Genomic DNA, 27,496 nt, shown 5'->3' on the forward strand with positions numbered 1-27,496 from the left:
TAATTTGCAATAGACATGGTGAGGAGCAAGATGAAAGATATAATTCTTTAAAAAATATTCAATAACCTCTGTTCTAAGTGCCTAAGACAACTACTCATTTCTCTTATTAAAAAATGGTTCTCCTATATTATGTTTTCCTTTAATCATGTTGCTGGCAAGTATTCTAGAACTGCATATTCCAACACTATTCACTCTCTCAACATTCTTTTTCTTATATTCTTGACAGCTATATGCATGCCTCCACCAGCAGCAGCCATTTTCATCCTCTGAACCCTAAATCTTGGGTGACTTCAGCTGTTACTCAAATGTCTCATTCCTCTATGGCTTATCAGAATTCAAGACTCTGTGGTAACTGACCTGTTATGGACCTGTGGACACGAAATGGTTAAAACAGTAAACCTAGACCCTAGCTTGGAGTTTTCTTGTATTGTAGTATGCTATGGGAAGTATCATAGTAAAAATATGACAAAGAGGAATTTTTCTTCTAGTATTCAAAATGAAAGTTATTCTTTTGTGCTATTAAAAAAAAAAAGAACATATTTCCCTCCATGACTCCCACCACTCCCACCTGCAAATTGGTGATGAAAAAATCGTATACTGACAGAGACTATCCTGTTTAAAATTTAACCCTTGTGTAGATTTGAGGTCAAAGAGGAATTGGAATAACCACAGCAACAGAACCACAGCAACAGAAGCACAGCAAACAGAGTTTGGTAGACTCTTGCTTAAAGTATGAGATTGAATAAGTATAGAAAAAGAGATGAAAATTTTCTGTGAGAAATAATTAAAGCTTCCATACAAGAAAGATCATTTACTGTTATAGAACATGAATTATTATTGGGAAGAAAAAGTCAGTAAATAATTCAGGCCTGGGATGACAAAGGAAGAAGAGTTTAACAGGATCAAATTGTAAATAATTTTCCTAGCTATATCTAGCTAAGGCTTCTTGTAATTCCTTAGGGTGGGGGGAATGGGGGTTGATTTTAATGAAGGCATCTGCATAGGTGGTTACTGTATTTTAATATTTAGGTCAGTTATTTGTAATGAATTTGTTCTGCATTAAAAGAACACTTTAGGCATTGTTATAATTTAGAATTTGGGAATTTGAATAGCCCTCAACTGACAATTGCAGTAAAAATTCTGGTGCTCAAAGTAGGTGGTGCAAAGAAATAGCACCCCTTAAAAATGTGCTTTTACAAGACTTATTCCTGTCTGTCTTGGTTAACACCTTGCTGTGGCACACAGTGGGAAGCAGTGGGGGGGTGGGGGGTGGGGGGTGGGGGGGTGGGGGTGGGTGGGGCTTTATCTTGCCAGTTAAGGGTAACTAATAAAAGAGAGGCAGTTCTTGCAAAGCTGGATTGCTGGTGTGATGATTCACTTTAACTTTTTGACCACTGAAAGAAGCTTTATTTTATATGTGATATAAACACATGTGTTTGTAACCAGCTGACAATTATCCAATGTCAAAGCTAGCTTTCATATTTTCTTGTTGATAAGAATAAGTAGTGGTCTAAGTGATCTTTACTCTTGTCTTACATATTATTCTCCTCTATTAAATTCATTTTTCCTTCCGGATGGTGAAAAGTAATATAAACCTAATTCAAGCCACTTGGAAAATATGGAAATGTGTAATAAAGAATATAATCCTGCTTCTCTGGATCTCTTTCCAATGTCTTTCCTTGTACTTCTTTTTGTGTTGGCAAACTTTCAGAATAAAGGGTGCCAAGTCAGCGATCCCTATTATATAACTGAACAAGTGTATATATAATAGCAGTCACAAAAATAACTCAGACAGAAGTGATTACATAATTAACACAATTGCACCCTACTTTGACAAATGGCAGAGATTTTCAAGAGGCATTAGAAAACTGTCCCCCCATTCTATAGTTCTAAATTATTTGTAAAATCACAGATAGCACAAACTCCTTTCCAAGTAATAACCACATTGCTTGCTTTCTAATCATTTCCCAGGATCATTTGAGTTGAATGAATTTGGGTTACATGGGAGTGAATACTGAATAGAGGGGTAATTTTGGAGCATGAAACACTTGGAAAACAGGGAAAGATGGTCAATGAGTAAAGAAGATGATAAGGGATTCCTAGGGGATGAGGGAGAAGAGGATCAGAAGGGGAGGTGGAGTATAAAATAACATGGGATGGTGTCATAGATAGGGTGACTAGGGTGACTAGATAATTTGTAGTAAAATTGAGAAATTTTCAAGAGTGAAAATGGCGCTATTAATAACTGTACTGGTACAACAGCCTGGATTATACAGGGAAAATCAGAAAATATGGTCATTTTAGATCAACTTTTTATAAATAAGCCTACAGCCCTGGTGGCAGCCAACTGTTTGCTACCTTTATTCTATATATGATAAGTTGTTGATATGACCTTCCTTAATTTCAGACTTACTATCATTTATTATTTACCTCTTATCATTTTTCACCTAGCAAAAGAAAATGCCAGATGGGTGTTATTTATCCTTACTGGGGGTTCTTTAAAGAGATTGCTTATCCAGGAGTTAGTGTAAAATGTTGATGAGGCCAAGATCAGGTTTCAGTCATCATGAGATTGAGTTAGTCACTCTATTTTAGGGTCCAGGCTTCATTCTCAGAAATGCTAGTAAAGATCTGTGCTATTGGCTCTTTATTTCATGGTAATTTTAACCCAGACACTGGCATGCTGGACTCTTGTCTTTGCTTCTCTGTAGAGATTATTGCAACATTTTTGCTGTCCTCAAAGAAGTCTTTAATATGCAATCCTCAGTAACAGACATCTTAAAACTATTTGCATCTTCACATCAGTATGCTGTGTCCACTGTGCATATTTGGAAACCAATACATCAAACCTCAGTTTGCAAAACATAATTTGAAGCATACTTACAATAAGAAACAAGGCTAAATTCCTATCTATTTTGAACTGATCCTGAAGCAGTGCTTCTGGATCTGCTTTCACCCTGGGCCTGAACTGTTCATTGAGAACTGAGACCCTTTCGGCTTGGAATTCAAGTTGAGCATGGTCTTGGGACTTGGCTATTGCTGAAAGAATCCCGAAAGAGCCCCTTGTCAGTCTGAGGCCACTAGGGCTAGCATGTGGCACTTGGTACCATCAGAACAGGTTTATTGTAGCCAAATCTCCCTAAAGTCTCCCTCTTTTCTGATAGGACTCAGACTAGCTGGACTCGCCACCTCAAGATGCCCCAAGGAGCCCTGGGTACATGATAGAAAGAGGAGGAAACTTGGAGGAGTATAGACATTGCTTAGAGACTTTCTTCTCTTACTGGCAGGAGGTGGTGCTCAGTTCTTCCTCTCTGGCAACAGAGTGGGATAGGGTTGCACATCAAATTACGAAGAGATCATCTGGTCACCTCCTTTTTAAAGAATAGTCTCTGGTGGGATTTCTCAAACTGGTATCTCTGAGCTCTCTGTGAGAATTTAAAAATTTTTAATTTTCATTTAAACAATAATTTAAAAGTAAGAAGCATATTGTGCATCATCTGAATGACCTCCCTACGGCCAAGTGCTACTCTGCAATTTTAGTCTGTTTTTATAATTGAGTTAGCACCAAGCAATTCTACTTTAATCAGGGAACTAATGAGAAAAGAACCAAAGCAGACTTAATATGTAAATGATGTGTTTATATCAAGTAAAGGCATAATATCACTATAAGCTATATGAACAATTGTTTACAGTCATTTGGATGAAAAACAGTGATGAGGTAATGTAGTCTTGCACTACCTGGTTTTAACCTGACCAAATTCATCAAATTCATGCTACCAGTAGTTAGGGGGAAAACAATTATCTTCTGTCATATCACATTAAGACCTTTAATTTAAAACTTATTGGTTTTATTGGTTGGTTTATATTCAATTTATAGATGGGTATTCTTTATAGTTACATAAGCCCTGTGAGTATAAGGAATTTATACCTAGTTGTAACTGTGTACAAGTATGGTTAAAAGCATGTGTTGAGAGGCCAAATTTCCTGGGTATTCATGTTACCACTGCCACATACTAGCAGAGTAATCTTGGGAATGTTACTTAACCTCTCTGTGCCCCAATTTCTTCATCTGATTTGGGATAATAAAATATCAGCTACTATTATTGTCGAGAGGAATTGAATACATGTAAATAATTAGAATAGTACCTGGAGATGCTAGATATTCCTATGGTAAAAGTAATTTAGCTCAGTAACTTAACAGAAGATACCAAAGTGTGAGAAGACTGCTCTATTAGATAAAGTATATGGAATAATAAGTAACACTTATATAGCACATTAAGTTTAAAAGTACTTTTTCATATACATTAGTCCACTTAGTCTTCAACATCTAACCTGAAAGCTAGATAATATTTTTTATCATTTTAAGGATGAGGAGACTAAAGCTTCGAAAACGCGTTTGTCATGAGCATTTGATATTTTTCTTCCCCATGGAGAATGAAGGGATATTTTGTTCAAACATTTTCCCATCTTCTTTCAGGTTGCTAGGAAGCCCAGAGCTAATTTTATACGTTAGTGCACATTAGTACTTGTGAAAAGACTTAATGGTCTGAACATATATATTTTTTCTTTTCACTTGGTTTTCCATTCCAATTTATATTTTCCCTGATTCTGAAATTTTATGTATACTATTTTGTTATTTGGAATTTTTATAATCTGTTTCATATACATTTTGGAAAATTTTGAGTCATAAATAAATAAACTGACCCATGGTTACATAACTGGTAAGATTCAGATCTTGGCCTCAGTTCTTTTGCCTTCATGGAGAAGTCACATTTATGGAGCATTAGTGTGACCTGGTGATTTATATTCATTATCTCATGTAATCTGCACAATAATTAGTATGAGGTATGTTATTGCTCTCTTTATTTTCAGATGAAGACATTGAAGCTTATAAAAGTTTTAAAAATTTCCTAAAGTTAATAAATATTGTTATAATTTTTGTTCCTATAAATTGTTCTTAAACAAAAACATGAGCTTCCTCTTCTAACTTCTGTCCCCCTGTAAGGGTTTAGGGCAAGATCTTTGTGTCAGTCTCCCTAGCCCTGTCCCCCCACTTATGGCTTTGCCAAAAACAAAACTTCCATCCCAACTACTTGCCACTTAAACAAGATGTTTATCATTTTTTAGCTAAAAAGAATATTTGCTATAATAGAAATACCATAAATACCAAGCAAAGATGGTTCCCACCTTACAGTGTCCTTAGTAAACTTTTAGGGTTACCCAGAGCATAGTGCTCTTTCTGTCACTGTTGTACACTTGCCCAGGATTCACATCTAGTTTCTAGAAAGAGCCAAAAAAAAAAAAAAAAAAAAAAAATCAGAGACTGGTGCCCCAGGGGTGAGGTAGCATGCAAATCTATGCTCCCTGATACTGGCCAACTTACCTATTTCTTTTCTTGGGTCAGTTTTATGTTTTTTATAGGACTTGAAGATTGTCGCTCTGATTGGCTCCTATCAGCACATTTTCTGACTATTCCAAACGTGTGATAGGATTGCTTCTCTAATTGCCAGTCAGCTATTGGCTGGAGTCAGGCAAGCGGAAAGCCTGGGATCATCCCTTGCCATTATGACCTCAACTGATGTCATAAGGGAGCACGGGAATCATTAAGTACCATCTAGAGAACAGAGTAAATGACATTTGACTTTCAGTTGCCCTGCCATCATTCTACATCAGTCTTTATAGTTTCCCAAATAGTGATGGTTCCCAAACTTTAGTCATTTGATTTTCACGATTTTTGCCATATCCTCATATCACCTTTGCTATTCTTTATTTAAAGTTTCTTTAATGTAATGGCATTTTTACTTAAATAAATTATTTGGAAGGAAGACTTTATATTGCCATCATTAATGGGAGAACAGTTACACTTATTATTAATAGATGATAATCTTAAAACTAAGTAAAATGAGAGTAAGACAATAGTATTAAATTCTTTCCAGACATAGGGATTGGGAATTAGGAGACCTGTCATTTATTTCTACCAATCCTGTAAACTGTCTCATAAACTATAAAATAGTATACGATCAATGCAACTTTTAGTGCCATCTTTCCTCATTTGAAAAAGCTTCAAAACCATTTACCGTGTTATCTGTGAGGAAAGAGGAGAGATTTCCTATGCCAGAAAGTAAGTAGAGACTACAGGGCATTAGATTGTAAAGGAGCCAACAGAGGTTGGAAACTATAAGTATCAGCGGCATGATACAGACCTTAAACCAGAGGGTGCCAAGTTTGACAAACGTCCCCTTTGGTTTCACCTAGAAAGTTTACTGAACCCTACTTTCAGATTTTGAGTAGTAAGATTAATAAAGAAAAGCAAAAACAGGGTGCAATCTTAGAATAAAGAGCTTAGAAGCTGTTCAAATGAAGGGAAGAATCACAGTAGTGGAGAAATAAAGAGGGGAAGAAAAAAGGAGAGCATATGTTCTCGGTGTTAAAAATTACACATCCTGATTCCTAAACAAAATTCTGCTTCAGACGATACTTCTATATTAATCTAATGACTTTGAAAATATACACACATCCTGAAGGTTCTTTTACCTTTTTATGGGCTTATAAAATACCTGAGTTGCTTAGGTGGTAGTTATATTTGTGGATATTATTGGTCACGAGATGAACAAAGAAAGACCTAGAAGGAGTCTCTTAGGAAAAGTACACAGATTACAGAAACATTCTAAATATAATTTGTTTTTCAAGAAAAATTCAAATAAACTATTTATTGCTCCAATATAGGGATTATTTTATGAAAGCCCTGATAAAAATGTCATTGGGGATGATTATCAGACTCATTCTTTCAATGATTCAGTTGCCAAGAATGCAAGAATATAACTTGGTTAAAGTCTTGGATAACTTGTTATGATGTTTTTTGGAAAAAATATATGAGGAAAAAATGAAAATTGCTAGTTGGATATTGTGGCAGTTTTAGGAATTGGGCTGAGACTAAGGAGTGTTCACAAATAATTAAAAAAGGAAAAAAACTGCAAAGATGACATAGAAGCAATGAAAAAAAGTTAGAAAGTGTCTTTAAATCAGTTGAGCAAGATTTGGGATATGAATAGGTGTGCTGATAATAACGGTAAGAATAAGCAGAGCCAGACATCAACCTGAAACTATTCCAGGGACATGCTGCTGTGAATATATTCAATAGCTGCATATCTTCATTGTGCATAGGGAATAGTTACATATATGTTACCTTAAGATTAGATTGCTTCCCAGAGAGCCAAATGGGAAGTTCACAAATTTATGGATTAACATCTTTTGAATCCTATGGAAAAGTAAGTCATAAAGACACACATTTTATTTGTCTTTTTCTCTCTTCTCCAAAGCAACAAAAATCCAATTTCCCCTACCAATTTAAGTCCCATAGCTCTAAATGTGGTTACAGGCTCACATCATTTTGAAGGGCAAAGAACCACTTTGGGTATGGGGAGCTTTCAAAACTATCTGCTACTTAAGACTGAAAAATGGGATATCAGCTCAAGATTTCTGGTTCTGGATCTTTGAAATCTTAAATTCAACATTTTAAAGATCATTAAATTTTCCTACTTTCTAGAGATGTTTACCTGTCATGACTAGATTTCCCCACCTCAGCATGAGTAGTCTCCAGGCCTTGAATGTGACTTGATGTTCAGTAGGCTCTCAATTAAATTTTGGCAAATTTGGGGCACCTGGGTGGCTCGGTAGGTTAAGCGTCTAACTTTGGCTCAGGTCACGGTCTCACAGTTTGTGGGTTCGAGCCCCTCATTGGGCTCTGTGCTGACAGCTCAGACCCTGGAGCCTGCTTTGGATTCTGTCTCCCTTTCTTTCTGCCCCTCCCCCGCTCATTCTCTCTCTCTCTCTCTCTCTCTCTCTCTCAAAAGTAAATAAACATTAAAAAAATTTTGGCAAATTTGACTTGGGGAGAGTCAGCCTTCTCAAAATATAGGTATAAACATGGAGTTTCACTCACCTCCAAAAATCCTCTAGTCACAAAATGGTACCCACATGGTCTGATTCAAATATATGGGGCTAAGGTCAGTCAGAGTAAGCAGGTGGGGAGACAGAAGAGAAGCCTACTGTCATAACCAGGGGACTTAAAACAATCCTGACCTTTCCTGAAGATGTTAGAAAGTGACCTAAGAATGGTCTTTTTTCCCTGAAAATTTCTGGATCCTTCCTTAAGGATCAATGGTGTTTCACTCAAGGAGCCTTTTGAGGCATAAATATATACTGATTGAATTTAATATACACAGTAAAAATATATAAATTTTAAGTGTATAGCTTGATGAAATTTTACAGAATGGATAGGACCCAGATCAAGAAACAGAATAGTGTTAGAATTCTGGAAACCCCCTTTGTGCCCTCTTCTAGCTATTCCCCCACAAGTGACTACAATTCTGACTTGTAGCACCATGAACTGGTTTTGTCTATATTTGAACATGAAAGTAGACATCGTGTAGGAACAGAATCATACACGATGCTTACTTTCACATTTGGTTATGTTCGTGAGATGCAGTGCTGCTGCATAGTTGTAGTACACTCACTGCTGTGTAATATTTTGCTTTTGAATATACTATCATTTATTTCTCATTTCCATGGTTGGTGGACAATTGGGTACTATTCTGATCCATTCTGGACAGATTTGGCCCAAAAATTAAGCTTCTGGACTTTAAAGGAGCATTTCTAAAGTTGGCTTGAATGTGATGTTGTCGAGGAAAGCTTACTACTACCTGGACTAGAGATTTCTGTAAAGGGGATAAATTATTATCTAAGGAGGGATTCATATTTATCATCAGAGGGTGCCACAAGTTCTCTAAGAGGAAGTAAAGAATATTATTCATATATTGGAATTTTGCTGAGGTCTTCTAAGTGTAATAAAATATTCATATTTCACATATGTCTCTAAGGTAATTTCCTACCTTTTCTTAAATAAAAGTATGTGTGCCCCAGAATTTTGTAAATTGCAGACCCTGTTATGCACCATCACTATCCTGAAAAAGCCAGAAATTATCACTGTTTTTATCTAAAAAGAATATCAAGATCTTTCTAGGGAGGATAAAGGCCTGATAACTCCTCATAGAAGTATTTGGGTCTTTGTATTTGGTCTCTAAGAGCTTTAGCTTTCAATATAAAAGCTTCCATGGGGAAGGGTTGGTCTCAGCACTGTGTGTAGGCTCCTTTTAACACAGATATTATGACATGGTGGTTGATCATGGACAGGTGTGTGAGTATAAATTAGAAGAAATATAACTGTGGAGCCCAAATAGGGACACTACTATGGCAATGGCAGCAATACCCTCAACCATAATCACAGTGTCTGTAGAAAAGCCTCTGTAGGACTCTCTGAGATTATTATTGACAGAAACTTTGAGTTACTGCAAGAAGCATAGACAGTTGAATGCTGATCAGACTCTCTGTTTCTTTCCCTATTTGGCATTTGGAAACACTATTGAACCCTTGCCTTTGAGTAAGCCCTTGGTTTTTTTTAACAATCTGTAGGTGGGAAGCTTTAAGATGGAACTGGCCCTTCCTTCCTTCCTTCCTTCCTTCCTTCCTTCCTTCCTTCCTTCCTTCCATTTTTCTTTTCCTCTCATTAAGCCACTCTTTCTATCCATTCTCCTCCTCTGAAAGAGGCAGTTGCTGTGGAAACGGCAGTGCCTGGGGCTAAGCAGACAACCAACATGGTAGATAGATCAATTACATACAGGTAGATTGAACAAATAAATAAACACACTGAGGATCATGTGAGTCAGGTTTCTCACTGTTGGAGAAAGTTTACAGATATGGAAAGAGGAAGGCTGGAGAGAACCTGAAGTGCTGAATTGGAATTAAAAGTATTGGTATGTAAACTAATGAGTTTAAAAAACATACATACATGGATACATATAGAGATAAATATAAATGTGTGTGTGTTTGTATGTCTATGTGTATATGCATATATTTCCTAGCTCTGTTCTCTGAGAGAGCTTAGAAGCAATGACAGCTCAGTAGAAATGAACATGGTGAGTGCCTAGATCTTGGTTTCTAAATATTGATATTTGCTAAAAGGAACCAGTATTTGTTGTAAGTGGTTGGTACCAGAGCTGAGGCAAAGAAAATGCAAGATGATTTAGGATTACCTGTTGTTCAAGAGAGTATGGAAATGCTCAAACAATTATAAACACTTGTCAAAGGACATAGAAGCTAGCTTGAAGGGATCCCCACTGGCCAAGTCTGGTTCATTTTGCACATAAAAGTAAGTAAGGACAGTAACAGACTACAACGCATTGAACAAAATAGGAATACACAAGTCCATACAGAGATAAGCAAACAAGCAGGAGAGAAAGTTTTTCTTAGAGTAGAATGCCAAATCTTCTATAAATGTGAAGTTATTTCATAAAGGTAATCTATGTGGTACAAGTATGTAGTGTTTATAACACAAATATAGTTCCAAAATTATATAGTTTTAAAATAATAAAGTGAATATCAGCATGATTCCAAGAAAAACGATCACAGAGAAAGAACTCACAGATGAGATAAAAAGGCCTATTTTATTTTTCTGTAGGCATGTGGGTGTTTCTTCCCTTTGGATGGAGAATTCCCAGCAGAGCTTCCTTCCATGCTGCCACCTACTGACACTAGTACCCCCTTTCAGCAAACCCCATTCAAAGCAAGAAAAATTAAGGGCTATATTATCATTTCCCTTGGACATAGGAGGGAAAAGGCAAAATAAACATTGAGCTATTTATTCATTAGAAAAGAAGTTGTTGGACTTTAACCTAAAAAAGCAGGAGAGAGAAAAAGAGAGAGAGAGAGAGAGAGAGAGAGAGAGAGAGAGAGAGAAAGGGAGGGAGGAAGAAAGAGAGAGAAGGAAAAGAGAGCCTTACCCCTTGTTTGTGCTCTCAGGTGCAACTGTACAGCCCATATTAGTTACAAGTCCTTCTGAATGTGGGTTTGGACCATTTGGGTTAATGTGGCAGCTAGAAAACGCCTCTCTCCACACTGGCAGAGGCTCAGTGTGGTGCTATTGTTAGGTGGAAAGGAGCAAGAGAACTGAGCCTGATAGTACTCCCCAGCCAGCAGGCTGCAGGTTTTTGGCAGATGTCCACCATGTGGTATGAAAATGCTCTCAAAATCTAGTCCCTGCTTGCTGCTCCTGCCTCCCTTCCCAGCGCTCCTCCTGTCTGGGCTCCAGCCATACTGAATTACTTGGAGTTCTGGAATATGGTACATTCTTTTCACCTCCTTTCAGGATGTGCCAATCTGTTTTAATCTTCTGAGTATCTGAGTTCTCTCCTTGATGTTGCCTGGTGGCAGGAACTTCCAGAATAAAGAGTCCCAGCATGCCTCCTCTAGTTTTGAGTAATAATTGCTATGTATTCCTTATTGCCAGATACTGCCACTCACTTTGACAGCAGCCTATGCTGGATCAACCTGTGTTCTGTTGACTGTGATCATGTGGTTGGAATATCCGCTTGTCAGACTGTAAGCTCCCCTAGAATCCTGGATCTCTGAGTGGCACTTATTGCACTTGTGATTATTTGATGTTTCTCTTTGTCTTTACCTTCTATGAAAGCAATGGCTTTTCTTACCGACTACTCTGCTTTTAGACTTAGCACAATAACTGGAATGTGACACGTATTTCAGCAAATGTTTAGACTTAATTTCCTAGTACCTAGGGAGGGATCTGTTCTTCCTCTGTCTGTCCCACATGGTTGGTGGTTTAGCTCCAGATCCCAACCCTTTCGAGTCTGTTCTGCCACCTGGAGAAACTGTGACTTGCCTGACTGTGTTCTGTGGTTAGATAGTACAAAGATGGCATTAGAGATCAGATTTGTCATTACCTGAACCATTAATTATAGTTTGAAAACAACAGACTCCTGGCAAAAGAACCCTATGATTCTTTTTTTTTTAATGTGAAATTTATTGTCAAATTGGTTTCCATACAACACCCAGTGCTCATCCCAACAGGTGCCCTCCTCAATACCCATCACCCACCCTCCGCTCCCTCCCAACGCCCATCAACCCTCAGTTTGTTCTCAGTTTTTAAGAGTCTCTTGTGTGTTGGCTCCCTCCCTCTCTAACCTTTTTTTTTTTCCTTCCCCTCCCCCATGGTCTTCTGTTAAGTTTCTCAGGATCCACGTAAGAGTGAAAACATATGCTATCTGTCTTTCTCTGTATGACTTATTTCACTTAGCATAACACTCTCCAGTTCCATCCATGTTGCTACAAAAGGCCATATTTCATTCTTTCTCATTGCCACGTAGTATTCCATTGTGTATATAAACCACAATTTCTTTCTCCATTCATCAGTTGATGGACATTTAGGCTCTTTCCATAATTTGGCTATTGTTTGGCTGCTATAAACATTGGGGTAAAGTGCTCCTATGCATCAGCACTCCTGTAACCCTTGGGTAAGTTCCTAGCAGTGCTATTGCTGGGTCATTGGGTAGATCTATTTTTAATTTTTTTAGGAACCTCCACACTGTTTTCCAGAGTGGCTGCACCGGTTTGCATTCCCACCAAGAGTGCAAGACAGAAGAACCCTATGATTCTTAAGGTTGTCGAGCTTGCTTGACAAGAGTTTCAATCTAATCAAGAATATTGAGAATATTGAGAGACAGAGAGAAAATAATCAATTATTTAACTAATTAATTAAAATAATAATAATAGTCACTATTATCTAGTGCTACGTGCTGTCCTAAGTGCTTTACATGCATGAACTTTTTTAATCCTTGCAAAAACCACACAAGTGAGGGATGATTATTATGTCCATTTTAAAGGTGAAGTAATTGAGCCATTGGAGTAACTTGCCCAAGGTCAAGTAAAAAGTAGGATTCAAACTAGGGCAGTCTGGCTCTAGAGCCTGTGCTTGTAACGTCTGTACTATTCTGGCTCTCAAAACTACAAAGCCTAATGCTCTGGGAAAAAATATGGTGTGACAGAGATAGAAAATTAGTCTTTCTCAGTTTAAAACTGCAACAACAATAAAACCAAAACTGGCCAGGTGAGGACTGACCTCAAATGTCAACATACCAAAACATAGGATAGGGTAGGGTAAGGAAGGGATGAAAATAAACTTTAAATTTCAGTATGCTCATAAAACCAGCAGACCAAGTTACATCTAGCTTTTGGGTTCCCTTCCTGTCCATGTCCATATACATAATTATAACCATGACAGGTACAATTTTGAATTCTGCCTTTTTCATTTAACATTGTCATAGCCATTTAACCACATTGCTTTCTAAATGTCAGATGATACCATATTATAGTTTTCATTTGCATTTGTTGTTAACTCATTGAAGGTTTTTCCATGTTTGTTTACAAATTTTGTATTCATTATATAAATTATTTACACCTTGCCCTTTTAGCCACTAAAACCTTAACTTTTTTCTTATAAATTTGTTTGATTCCTTTTTGCAATATTGACATTGTTTATTACCCTTCTTTTAAAATTTTTTTAACGTTTATTCATTTTTGAGAGACAGAGAGAGACAGAGCATGAGCAGGGGAGGGGCAGAGAGAGAGAGGGAGACACAGAATCCGAAGCAGGCTCCAGGCTCTGAGCTGTCAACACAGAGCCTGATGCAGGGCTTGAACTAATGAGCCATGAGATCATGACCTGAGCTGCCGTCTGACGCTTAACCTACTGAGCCACCCAGTGCCCCTGTTTATTACCCTTCTAATGACAACATAAAATTTGAATTTCTGTAGCTTTGCACCACTTACAAATATATATATAATCTACCTAGATTCATTTTTGTGTAAAGTATAGGCATAGATAAAAATTATATTTTCATATTATACATTCACAATTTCTTCAACGATATTATTGACTCACTTGTCTCACCACTGACCCCTCAGTCCTGTTTTTATCTCTAGAAATCACAGGCATCTAGAAATTGTAGACATTTATAGCATGAGATGCATGACCAGAATGTGGTACTTAAAAGACATATCTAATGAACATCATACTATCAGATCTGAATATTGGAAAGGAGAACAGCAATGCACTTATTCATTTGTTCCACACATTGAGAACCTATTGTGTTCCAAGTACTATTTTAGATGCTTGTGACATGCCAGTTAAAAAAAAAAAAAAAGAGAGAAAATCAATGCCCTGTGAAGTTTACATTTTTGTTGTAGGGATCAAACAAAGTAAATAAATATAAAACTTATTAAATAATAATGAATGTGATAGAAAAAATAAAACAGGAGATACCATTTAGCAAGAGTCAGATTGGCCACAAAGATTCTAATTTTAAGTAAGTTGATCTGGAAAAGGTTCATTGTGAAGGAGGAGAGTGAATCAAGTAGACATCTGAAGGAAGACTATTCCAGGTAGAGGAAATAGCAAGTACAAAGGCACTGAGGCAGGAACATGCTTATTGTGTTTGAGGAACAAGGAGGCCAGAGTGGCTGGAGTGGAGTAAGACAGAAGAAGTCAGCAAGATGGAGGTGTGTGAAGATCATACAGGTTTGTGAGCCTATACAGATCTAATTAGGGATATATATATATTGGGGCATGGAAACACAGAGAACATTTGGATTGATACAAAAGAAGAGAAGAACTCGGTGGCACTACTCTGGAATACAGTATAGCCTGCCATGGCAAATACAGGATAGGTATGTCATGCTCCTAAATGAATTTTAAATCTATAGTATATCATTCTATAGTGAGACAATTATTATGATAGTGAGTAGTACATGGGTTTTGGAATTATGTGAAATGGGCTCAAATTCAAGTAGAGTAATCTTAGGAAAGCTGCCAAAACTTTCAAAGACTCAGCTTCATCATCTGTAAAATGTTTACATTAATACCTGTGGTGGAGGAGCCTTTAAAAAAAAAAAGCTTATTTATTTACTGAGAGAGAGAGAGAGAGAGAGAGAGAGAGAGAGAGAGAGAGAGAGAGAGAACGAGTGGGGTAGGGGCAGAGAGAGAGAACCTGAAGCAGGCTCCATGCTGTCAGTACAGAGCCTGACACAGGGCTTTATCTCCTGAATCGTGAGATCATTATGTGAGCTGAAATCAAGAGTCAGATACCTAATTGACTGAGCCACCTAGATGCTCCACTGGTGGAGGGATCTTAAGTCATAACTGAAAGAAGCCATTACAGCCTGCCTATTTTATTCCATGATCTGGAATCAAATCTGCTTTATTTGGCATTTCTTTTCCTTGTACTTAAGATGCTATTAACTGTAACCTCAAACTGCATTTTTAAAATCTGTTAACAGAAACACTTGAGATAATTTGCACTTGCTTTTGTCATAGAGGGTTTTACTATCGTCTTTCTACTAGTGTACATAAGGGTTTGTTGTTGTTGTTGTTATTGTTTTGTGTTTTGATATTCATCTTAAAACACATATGTCCCTAAACCCTCACAAATCTGTTACTACATTGCTTTTATATTTGAAAAAATGATGACTTCAACTAGTTTAGCAAAGTCTAATCTTTCACTTATATTACATGGTACTGTTACTTTTTAGTGTTCTTTTCTAAAAATATCTTTTTTAAAGTTTATTTTTATTTATTTACTTTGTTACTTGTCTTCCCTGTTTTTGCTTTTCCTTGTACCACAAAACCATCCCATGTTCAGAGTCTGGTGTATGTAGCCTAATGTACTTTTTCTATGATCATGTAGCCACTTAAAAACATATTTATACACGTTCATATTTTTGTTTCATTTGTTTTACATAAATGGAATCATACACATCTCTGTGCATCTTACTTTTCTTGCTCAATAATACTATCTGGAAATCTCTTGGGCTAATTTCACCCAGTCTGCCCTTGTAAGCAAACAACTTTCCATGCCACCACAGAACAATCCACAGAACAATTGGGGGAAATATAATTAAATGGCTCCTTCATGTAGTTTTTTCAAAACAAAGGAAGTCTGTTCTAAGGAATAATTGATGTCGCTACTCCTTGTGGCAGAAAATGTCTAGCAACTTTTAGATGAAATCTCTTCAGATTCAAAACAAAACAAAACAAAACAAAACAGAAATACTAAAATAGGACCCTGCTTTTACTAGGCACCTGTATCTGCCTGATATATTGACCGGTTTTGGGAAAGGAACCAAGTGATAAACTTATTATAAAGTATTGGAAGTGCTAGGATCCACCTAGGAGTTTTTAGTCCTCATAAATGGGCAATGTCTGCAACTAGATGCCAAAAAATTCTACTGAATAAAAGTCATGCCCTGTCACCAATAGACCAGAATAACCGGAGAACAATTACAAGTAGTAAATGTCGGGTGGTGCACTTATGTCAGAAGTCAATTTCACAAGTTTTGTTAGCCTAGAAAGGGGAGAACAGGTGGTAGTAGTTAATGTGAAAGATGGCTAGGCAGTGTTAGTAAATTTCCACTTTAACATAAGCAAATAGCGTTAAGCAGTTGTTAAGTAAGAAATGCAATCTTGGTCTTTGCTATTAGAACTTTACCGTTCCAATCCCAGTGAGTAATAGACTCTGTACTCTCATGATTAGTCCTTATTTGGGTTTCAACTGTAGGTACCAGACTTTGGGAGGAATGTTGAAAAACCTCCTCCAGGCAGGATAATTATAGGGGACAGTAATTTTTTATAAGGTACTATTTTCTTTCTTTTTTTTTTTTTAATGTTTACTTATTTTTGAGAGAGAGAGAGAGAGAGACAGAATGCGAGCAGGAGAGGTGCAGAGAGAGAGGGAGACACAAAATCTGAAGCAGGCCCCAGGCTCTGAGCTGTCAGCATAGAGCCCTAAGTGGGGCTTGAACTCACGAGCTGTGAGATCATGACCTGAGCTGAAGTCAGACTCTTAACCGACTGAGCCACCCAAGTTCCCACTATAAGGTACTATTTCTTTAAAAAAATGAAAAAAATCTGAACTGAGTTCCAAAAATGCTGACATTTATTCATTTTGAGGGAATGGTACATGAGAGTTTAATAATACAATTTATATTATTTAAAAATATTTTTAATATATGCTTATAATAACCCCCAATATTTCCCACAATTGGTTAGCGATTTCTCACTACTCTTCATTAGCTTCTTGTCTGAGGCATATTCATCTCCTCTGTTTGTGATTAAATTCTTTTAGACTATGCCACACATGTCATTCTCTATACTGTGAATTCAAGCAATATTGATCAAACATTTTCTAAGTGATAGATGTCTTAGGGCAAAGGGTAAAATTTTGTTTTAAGTTTATTTATTTATTTTGAGAGAGAAAGAGGGTGTGTTTGTGCATGTGAGCAGGGTAGGAGCAGGGGGAGAGAGAATCCCAAGCAGGCTCTGCACTGTTAGCACAGAGCCCAATGTGGGGCTTGGTCTCATGAACTGTGGGATCCTGACCAGAGCCGAAATCAAGAGTGGGACGCTTAACCTACTTAGCCATCCAGATGTCCCACAAAGGTAACTTGTTATAAGAAGAGACCCACTGATAATGTAGCCTAAAGAGCAAAGAAGTTTATGTCTCTTCTATGCAGTAATAGAATGTACAATCCAAGTGAGTGGGACAGCTCTGCTCTGAGGAGTCCAAAATGGACCCAGGCTCCTTCCAACTTGTGGCTCCACCCCAAAAGGAGAATAAACCACTTGTGGCCTTGTTGTTATCTGCATTGATGAGGCTGGGAAGAGACAAAAGGGCAAGGAGACACTTCTAAAACAGAAATGCAAAAGCAGTAGCCCTCACTTATGTTCATGTTCCAGCATGAACATAAATTAGTCACCACCAAAGGAGTTGTCTAACAGGAAGGGAGGCTTAGAAATGTAACCTAACCATATGTCCAGGAAGAAGGGAATATGGACTTTAGTAAACAGTTACCATTCTCTACTACATTAGATAAAGCGCTACATGCTGGAGTGTTTTCTCCTGCTTTCTCCATCAATCCAGGACCCTTGTCTTCTTCAAAATTCGCTTTTTCTTAATTTCTTCCAGGATATTTTTCCTATGTAGGAAGACAATGACACTCTGTTTTCTTTAATTATGTTCACAATGTGAATTTCATTTTATTCAACAGCTGAGAATCAGTCAATAAATACTTATTAATATATACTGTCTAGCATGGATTATGCCGAAAACAAGAAATAAGATGGTGAGCAAAATAAATATAGTTCCTGCTCTCAGAGAACTTACAGACCAGTGGAAGAGACAGATATTATTATAGATATAATTAAATTATTAAATGAATATTTAATAATTTAAAGTGTTATCTAAATTAGGTATTTATGATTAATTAGATTTGTAAGTATCACTTATATATGATAAGTACTATAAAGGAATAGAACAAGATACCCTGAAAGAATATAATGAAAGTTATTTTAGGTTGGATGCTTGGGGAAGGCATAGTGAATGTGAATATGTAATATTTATTTATTTATTATTTATTTATTTAAGTTTTTTTTTTTTTTTTTTGAGGGAGAGAGAGAGTGAGAGCAGGGGAGGGACAGAGAGAGAGAGAGAGAGAGAGAGAGAGAGAATCCCAAGCAGGCTCCGTGCTGTCAGCACAGAGCCCCACAGGTGGCTTGATTTCACAAACCGTGAGATTGTGACCTGAGCCAAAATCAAGAGTTGGACGCTCAACTGATTGAGCCACCCAGACAACCCATGAATACTTAATATTTAAAATATAAAATTAAATCTCCCTGAATATTTTTTTTTCTTAGTGTAATCTAAAAGAGTGCAAACAGGGTGAGAAGAGTTCTGGAGACACTGATATATGAAGACTTTTGGAAAGAGCCCTTGTCTTAAGAGACTAGAGCTCTGGTGGAGTGGAAGGTGGGGGACAGGGAGGGTGGTAGCACGCATTCTAGCTGTTTCCAAATATGGAGCAACTATCCTAACAGAAGAGGGGATGCATTTGCTTTACTCTCAAGGACAAACCTAGGAACAATTGAGAGGAAGCTGAAGAAAGGAAGATTTGGGATCAATTAAAAAAACAAAACAAATGGGGGACCTGGCTCGCTCAGTTGGAGGAGCATGCAACTCTTGATCCTGGGATCATGAGTTTAGGCCCCATTTTGGTGTAGAATTTACTAAAAAAAAATGAGTAAACTATAACATTCCATCAAAGAGAGTGTCGAAGGGGCACCTGGGGTGGCTCAGTCGGTTAAGCGTCTGACTTCTGCTCAGGTCATGATTTCACGGTTTGTGAGTTCGAGCCCTGCGTCTGGCTCTTTGCTGACAGCTCAGATTCTGTGTCTCCCTCTCTCTGCCCCTCCCCCACTCACACTCTGTCTCTGTCTCTCTCAAAAATAAATAAATATTTTTAAAAATATTAAAAAACAAAAGGAGAGTGTCCAAAAGACTACCACATTAGATGGTGACTGTCTGTCACCAGAACTATTTAATCAAAGGTGGCACAACCCTTTGTCAGGCACACAGGGGAAAAAAAATCCTAAACAGGATCATAAGTTTACCTGTATAACTGCTTAAATCCTTTTTGAGGTTTTTGTGATTTTCCTTCTTTCATGCGTAATACATAAATTAGTAGATAAAAACAAATCATGGTTCCTTGAGGTGTAAAGTCAGGTTGTTTATTTGAGATCTTTCTTTTGTTCTTACTTTATGCATTTATTTCTCTACATTTCCCTCTTAGAACTGCTTCTGCTGCATCCTATAAATTTTGGTAGATTGTGTCTCCATTTTCATTTGTTTTGAGATAATTTTTGGTTTCCCTTTTGATTTCTTCTTTATGCATTGGTTTTTCAAGGGTGTGTTATTTAATTTCCACTTCTGTGAATTTTCCAGCTTTCCTATTGTTGTTAATTTCTAGTTACATACCGTTGTAGCTGGAAGGATACTTGGTATAGTTTCAGTCTTCTTTAATTTGATAAGACTTGTTATGTGACCTATCATAGGATCTATCCTAGATGGTGTTCTGTGTGTGTTTGAGAAGGATGTATATTCTGAAGCTATTGGTGGACTGTTCTTTATAGGTCCATTAGGTCCATTTGGTCTAGAGCATGGTTCAAGTCCATTGTTTCCTTGCTGATTTCTGTCTGAATGATCTACCCATTGATGCAAGTGCAGTACCCTACCATTATTGTATTGTTATCTGTTTTGTCCTTCAGACCTGTTAGTATTTGCTTAATATACTTAGGTGGTTCCATGTTGGGTGCCTTTATGATGATTACATCCTCTTAATGAGTCGACCTATTTATCTTTTAAAAAATTTTTTTAATTTCATTTTTTTTAATTAAAAGAAATTAACTTTTTTGAAGTATAGTTGACACATAGACCCATTTATCTTATATAATGATCTTCTTTGTCTCTTGTTAACCATTTCTGGCATAAAGTCTCCTTTGTCTGATGTAGGTATAGTGATCCTTGTTGTCTTTTGGTTTCCACTTGCATAGAATGTCTTTTTTTCATCCTTTCACTTTGAGCCCATGTTTTCCTTAAAGCTGAAATGAGTTTTCTGTAGGCAAAATATAGTTGGGTCTTGCTTTTATTAATCCAGCCAGCCACAATGTGTTTTGTGATTGAAGAATTCATTCTGTTTAGAGAAATTATTGATATGTAAAGACTTATTAATGTCATCTTATTAATCATTTTTTGGCTTTTTTTGTAGTTTCCTTGTTTCTTTTTCCTTCTCTTTCTGCCCTTGCTAATTGGTGATTTAGCCAAATTAGGTTATTTGGAAATAACCTAATTTTACACCTCAAGGAACTAGAAAAAGAAGAACAAACTAAGCCTAAAGTTAGCAGATGAAAGGAAATAACAAAGATAAGAACAGAAATAAATGAAATAGAGATCAGAAAAATAATAGATCACAAAACTAAGAGCTGTTTTTAAAAAGATAAGCAAAATTGAAAACCTTTAGCTAGACTAAGCAAGACAGAAGACTCAAAATCAGAAGTGAAAGAAGAGATATTGCAACTGAAATACACAGAAATCATAAGAAATTAGTATATATAATTATACACCGACAAATTGGATAACAGAAGAATGGATAAATTCCTAGAAACATACAACTTATCAGACTGAATCATGAAGAAATAGAAAATATGAACATACTAATAATGAGTAGGAACATTAATCAGTAATCAAAAATCTCCCAACAAAGAAAAATCCAGGACCAGATGGTTTCCCTGGTAAATTCTATCAAATATTTAAAGAAAAATTAAAATCAAACACTTCCAAAAATTGAGGAGGAGGGAACATTTCCAAAATTACAAAATTACAAGCCTAGAATTACTCTGATACCAAAAGCCAGACAGACACTTCAAGAAAACCACAGATCAATATCCCTGAAAAATATAGATGCAAAAACAAAAACAAGATTTTGATGAGATATCTGCATGTCCATGTTTATTGCAGCATTATTCACAATGGCCAAGATAGGGAAATAACCAAGTGTCTGTTAATGGATGAATGGGTAGAAAAATGTGGTGATATACATGTAATGGAATATTATTCAGCCACGAGAAAGAAGATCTTGCCATTTGCAGCAACACAAGTGGACCTTGAGAGCATTATGCTATGTGAAATAAGTCAGACAAGGAAAGACAAATTCTGTATGATATCACTTACATGCAGAATCTAAAAAAAGTGAACGAGTAGAAACAGAGTAGAATGGTGGTTACCATGGGGATGAGAGAAATGGAGAAATGTTGGACAAATAATACAGACTTCCAGTTAGAAGATATAAGTTCTGGGGATCTAATGTATAGCATTGTGAGTTTAGTTAATACTGTATTACATACTGGAAAGTTTTTAAGAGAGTAATGTTAAATTTTTCACCACAAAAATGAAATGGCAGTTATATAATGTGATAAAAGTATTAGCTAAGGCTACAGTGGTAATAAGTGTATTAATTCAACAATTTGTACACCTTAAACTTACACAATGCTGTATGCCAATCACATCCCAATAAAGCTGGAGAAAAAAACATTGTAACTGTAGATGGGCAGCAAGGAAACATTGAACATATAAATCTTTAAAAATCAGCTTTAATATGTTTTAAAAATTCTGCTGATTTAGGAAGGGCTACGAGTAGCTTTGAAATTTGAATAAGTTACTAGGGTGTGATGTATAAACTTTTAGTGCTTTTTATCTTTTTCTAAGTGCATTACACAGAGGCCTACACCTATACCTATACGTGAAGGTGCATAAATGTGCTTTTAGGCTAACATTTCTGTTAACAGTGTTTACCTAGACAGTTTCTTTCAGTAACATAGAGGTAAATGTGATTGGCAGGGAATGCATAATCACAGCCAGAGGATACTTTTAATAAGAAGAAAAGTATATACATAAAAAACAGTTAATGGGATAAAAATCTATTTGTAGTCATAAAGCCTGGGTGTTTCTATATAAGGTATATTTTCAGAGGCAGTTTTACTAAGTATAGTAGATTAATTATTGTTTAGAAAATATTCACTCTACCCTTCTCTATACATTGATGTTCCCACTCCATTGACATTGGGCTTGGTCAAAAGTCTTCCATTGGCAGATTCAATATGGTGGAAATGATAAGCATGCCAGTAAAAAATACAGATTTAACAGACGTTATGGTTTCTGTTTTTCCCTTTGTGCACCTACCAGCTGCCATGCTCTATGTAATCATTGGCCATTTAGCCTGAATTCTAGAATGAGAAGATACATGAAGCACAACTGATCCCAACCTTCAGCCAGGAGACATGTCCAGTTAACTTAGCCAAATGTAATTGAACCAGAACTGACTTGTAGACCTGAGAGTAAAAGATAAATGTTTATTATTGTAATCTACTGAAATTTGGGAGTTGTTTGTGATGCTGCATTGTTATAGCAAAACCTAACTAACACATTTCTCAGACTTAGTGGTAAGTTTTCTAATATATTTTATTAAAACAAGCAAACAAACAAACCCCAGAGGACTTGTTTTTGTTGGTAGTTCTTCCTTAACTTATTTTCACACATGACCTATAAAATATTAGTCAGTCTCTGCTGGATACCTTTTGTTTGCCTCTCCAAATGCACTCTTCATTCTTTTCCACCTTACTCTGTGCCTTAAAAGGCCTAAATAAGGTGCAGCCGATGGAGAGCATTGACAGAAGATCAGAAACAGGAATAGAGGAGAGTGGGAATAGAGAGATTTAATTTCTGGAGTTTCTTGCTGCTGGGTCACTGCAAACTGGTTGCATCCTGTGGCCAAAAGACAGCATCAACCATGCAGCTCTCTCTCTGTGTTTCAGGAATAGCACACTCCCTTAGTTCATGATGGCCTTGGAGAGGGGAGGATAAGCCCTGAAGTCACTAGCCCCAAGGTACTGCGCTATCCCTTGTGGTTTCCTTGTATCCTGCCCACACCTTCATGAATAGCTCCTCATTAAACTTTCCTCAAATTGCAGAGTTTGTGTGTGCCATCTGTTTCCTGATGTGACCTTGACTGATACAAAGTCCTTGGTTCACTTTTACAAAACGTATTTATTAAGTGGTGGAGAAGTTCAATTTTATCTGGTATTCTGACTGACACACTTTATATCAAGAGAAACTTAAACATATATATGTGAAAAATGTGCATGGCTGCTAACCATATTTTGTTTTCCCCCTGGAGGCTCACTTCACGGGATTAGGCTTGTGAATCCTTTTCCCAGGCACTGTTTTCTGTCAGGTAAATTGATACGACTTCCAGTTTCAAAATTTTATGCTAATTAAGTTAAGAAACTCTCAAGGCTTTTCCCTGCAATTTCCTCCATAAATGCTAGACTAACTTAGCTTTTAAATTTCTTCTCTGGATTCAGTAAGTGGGAAAGAAAAGTGAAAATAAAGTGGGACAGGTAGAAAACTAATTCTCTTAATTCTCTAAACTTTCATTGTAATGACCCTCTTATCTTCCAGTAATGGGCAACCTTATTCCCCTAGGCTGCTTATTAGCTGCAGAAACTTGGGCAAGATATTTGTCCTTTCTAAACCCCAATTTTTTCAGGACTAGCATATCAGCATCTGGACCAGAATATCTACTTTCAGGATTATTGTAAGAATTTAATACAACATATGTGAAGGATCTAATATTGATGAGCCTGCACTGAGACCCAGTAAATGCTCTTTTACTTTATTCTTTCTTCCAACTGCATACTTAAAAATATTACATTGTATGTACTTCAAATGTTTGTTCAGTCCTTCTGCAACTGCTTCTCAGAAAGCCTGTGTACTTAGTGGACTGACTCTTTTCCCTTGTTTAAAACATTTTCTTTTAGCTTTCGTAAAACATGCATAAGGTAAAATATCCCATCTTAAACATTTTTAAGTGTATGGTTCAGTATTGTAAAATATATTCTTATTGTCGTGCATCCAATGCCAGAACTTTTTCATCTTGCAAAACTAAAACTGTATATCCATTAAATAACAGTTTTTCATATACTTCTTTCTCAGCTCCTGGCAACCACCATTTGACTTTCTGTTTCTGTAGATTTGACTAGATAGATAACTTAGTATGAGTGGATCACAGAATGTCTTTTTTAAAATTTTTTTTATTAAAAAAATTTTTTTAATGTTTATTCATTTTTGAGAGAGCACAAGTGGTAGAGGGGCAGAGAGAGGCAGACACAGCACAGAACCCCACGTGGGGCTTGAACTCATGAACTACAAGATCATGACCTGAGCTAAAGTTGAACCCTTAACTGACTGAGCCACCCAGGCACCCCATAATGTTTGTCTTTTTGTGACTGGCTTATTTTACTTAACATAATGTCCTCAAGGTTCATCCATGTTGCAGCTTGTGACAGAATTTTTTTGGGTGGACTTACTTTTTTTTTTTTTTTTAACACAATCACCATGCCCAACAGGGGACATGAAGTCACAACCTCAGATCAAGAGTCGCAGGCTCCACCGACTGAGCTAGCCAGACACTCCACCGGGGGGTGGCATTTTTATATTGTCTATTGATTTATAGATTTATTGATTTATATTGTCTATTGATTCTGAGAATCCCTGAGCAACTTTAATTTAAAATGCTCCTTTTCCACACTCCTGCTTCCTGTTACTAGATTCCTTTCTGGGCTCCACTTCAAACCTTGCTTTCTGTGTTCTTTCTCTCTGTTTGGAACATACAGCCTCGCAGAGTTCTTGGAACTCTTCCGAAAGTGGTGACTTGGGTCTCTTCCAAGACCTTCATTGAATGCAGATGCACTGCTAACTTCCCCATAGCTGGCCCCTTGGAAACAGGCAGAAGGAAGTCTTGGTGTTTAGTAGAAAATACTTTCTCTGATTCAACCTAGTACAACTATTATTTATCCTTTGTAGCTGTTGGAACTATTCCTTTTCTGTCTCTGCTTCAGGAAGAAGTGTGTGTGTGTGTGTGTGTGTGTGTGTGTGTGTGTAGGGGGTGATGGAGGAGGGTGATCTAGCTGTGGAGAATTCTATAAATGGGATCAACATTTCTCCCCCCTGCTTGTTTTATTAAGATATAATTGATATATAATATTGTATTAGCTTAAGGTGTTCAATATAATAACTTGAAATATGTATAAATACAAAATGGTCATCACATAAGTTTAGTTACCATCCATCATCTCACATAGTTACAATTTCTTTTCTTCCTGGGATGAGAACTTTTAAGATCTTCTCTCTTATCAACTTTCAAATATACAGCAGTATTGTTAACTATAATCACCACGCTGTACATTACATCCCCAGAAGTCATTTATCTTATAACTGGACGTTTGTACCTTTTGACCACTTTCACCCACTTCCCACCCCTGGCAGGATTTCCTTCATTTTAAATGGCTGAATAATACTCCATTGTGTGTGTGTGTGTGTGTGTGTGTGTGCATATATATATAAACCATATTTTATTTACCTATTCATCTCTTTTTAAGAATTTTTTTAAAAGTTTATTTATTTATTTTGAGAGAGAGAGAGAGAGCACACGCAAAGTAGGGGCAGAGAGAGAGGGGAGAGATAGAGAATCTGACAGCACAGAGCCAGACGTGGGGCTGGAACTCATGAACTGTGAGGTCATGACCTGAGCTGAAGGCAGATGCTTAACCCGACTGAACCACCCAGGTGCCCCTACCTATTCATCTCTTGATGTATACTTAGGCTATTTCCATGTCTTAGCTATTGTGAGCCATGGTGCAATGAACATAGTGTGCATGTATCTCTTCCAGATAGTGATTTCGTTTACTTCAGATTATACCCAGAAGTGGGATTGCTGAATCATATGGTACTTCTAGTTTTAATTTTTTGAAGAACCTCCATACTGTTTTTCATAGTTGCTGTACCAATGTACATTCCTGCCAACAGTGCATGAAGGTTCCTTTTTCTCTGCTTCCTCACCAACACTTGTTATCTCTTGTACTTTCCAAGATAGTTGTTCTAGCAGCTGTGAGGTGATAGCTCATTGTGGTTTTGATTTGTGTCAACATGAATATTAGTGATGTTGGGTACCTTTTCATGTACATGTTGGTCATTTGTGTGTCTTCTTCAGAAAAATGTCTATTCAGTTTTTAATCAGGTGTTTTGTTTTGTTTGTTATGGAGTTGTAAGAGTTCCTTATATATATTTTGGATATTAACTTCTTATCAAATACATGATTTTCAAATATTTTCTCCCATTCTATAAGTTGCCTTTTAATGTTGCTGATGTTTCCTCTGCTGTAGAGAACCTTTTTAGTTTAATGTAGTTCCACTAGTTTATTTTTTCTTTTGTTGCTTTTGCTTTTTGTGTCATATCTAAAAAAAAAATCATTGCCAAGACTGATGTCAAGGAGCTAACCCCCATGTTTTATTCTAGGAGTTTTACAATTTCGTATCTTACATTTAAGTCTTTTATCTGTTTTTAAAAATTTATTTATTTTTGAGAGAGAGAGAACGCGTGAGCAGGGGAGGAGCAGAGAGAGAGGGAGGCACAGAATCCAAAGCAAGCTCCAGGCTGAACTATCAGCACAGAGCCCAATGTGGTGCTCGAACCCACGAACTGTGAGATTATGACCTGAGCTGAAGTCGGATGCTTAACAAACTGAGCCACCCAGAAGCCCCTCTTTTATCCATTTTGAATTAGGAGGGGAGGAGGATGATCCATATGCAGAAAATTCCCAAAAGGGGTTGACATTACTTATGGAAATATACCCAATGACACTTATCCATTTCCATACTTTCTCAGACCCATAGCTTCTCTGCGTAACATTCACTAGTTTTAAAAGCTAATTTATTTTCAAAAACCCTTTTTATTAATGACCTTCAAGCCTGGCTCTCTACTGTTTCCCCAGTTTCCATTTTCTTTGAATTCATTTGTCTTTTAAGCTTGCCACTAAGGGTATTTTCCTCACCTGGAATAATTTACCCAAGTCCCCGTCTACCATTTCCTAAATGTCTTTTAATACCATCTCCTTAATACCATGTCCTTTGAAACTCACCTAAAACTTACCTGTTTCAGGGCTCTTCCCCCTGATTAAAAGGAGCTGCTGTCTATAGTAATCTATTTAAATGGAGGTACATTATAATTTATATGAGATCAATTCCTGAAAGACTTGCAAATTATAGATACAATATTTTAGTGCAAAGGCAAGCTCTGTACTTTTATTTTGTAAAAAAAATTTTTTTACTCTTTATTTATTTTTGAGAGAGACAGAGAGAGGGAAA

At 36.8% G+C, this 27,496-nt stretch overlaps 1 long non-coding RNA gene across 1 annotated transcript; it reads right to left on the bottom strand.

Annotated features, from left to right (window-relative positions):
- Positions 1-15,509: 15,509 nt before the first annotated feature.
- LOC115519464 lies at positions 15,510-26,358 on the bottom strand. Its single transcript, XR_003970519.1, has 3 exons — positions 26,280-26,358; positions 15,971-15,974; positions 15,510-15,519 (listed from the first exon to the last, which is right to left on the bottom strand). It is a non-coding gene; the product is annotated as an uncharacterized LOC115519464 (long non-coding RNA).
- Positions 26,359-27,496: the final 1,138 nt, after the last annotated feature.

This window comes from Lynx canadensis, chromosome B4, assembly GCF_007474595.2.
Source record: "Lynx canadensis isolate LIC74 chromosome B4, mLynCan4.pri.v2, whole genome shotgun sequence".
Classification (NCBI taxonomy): Eukaryota; Metazoa; Chordata; class Mammalia; order Carnivora; family Felidae; genus Lynx; species Lynx canadensis.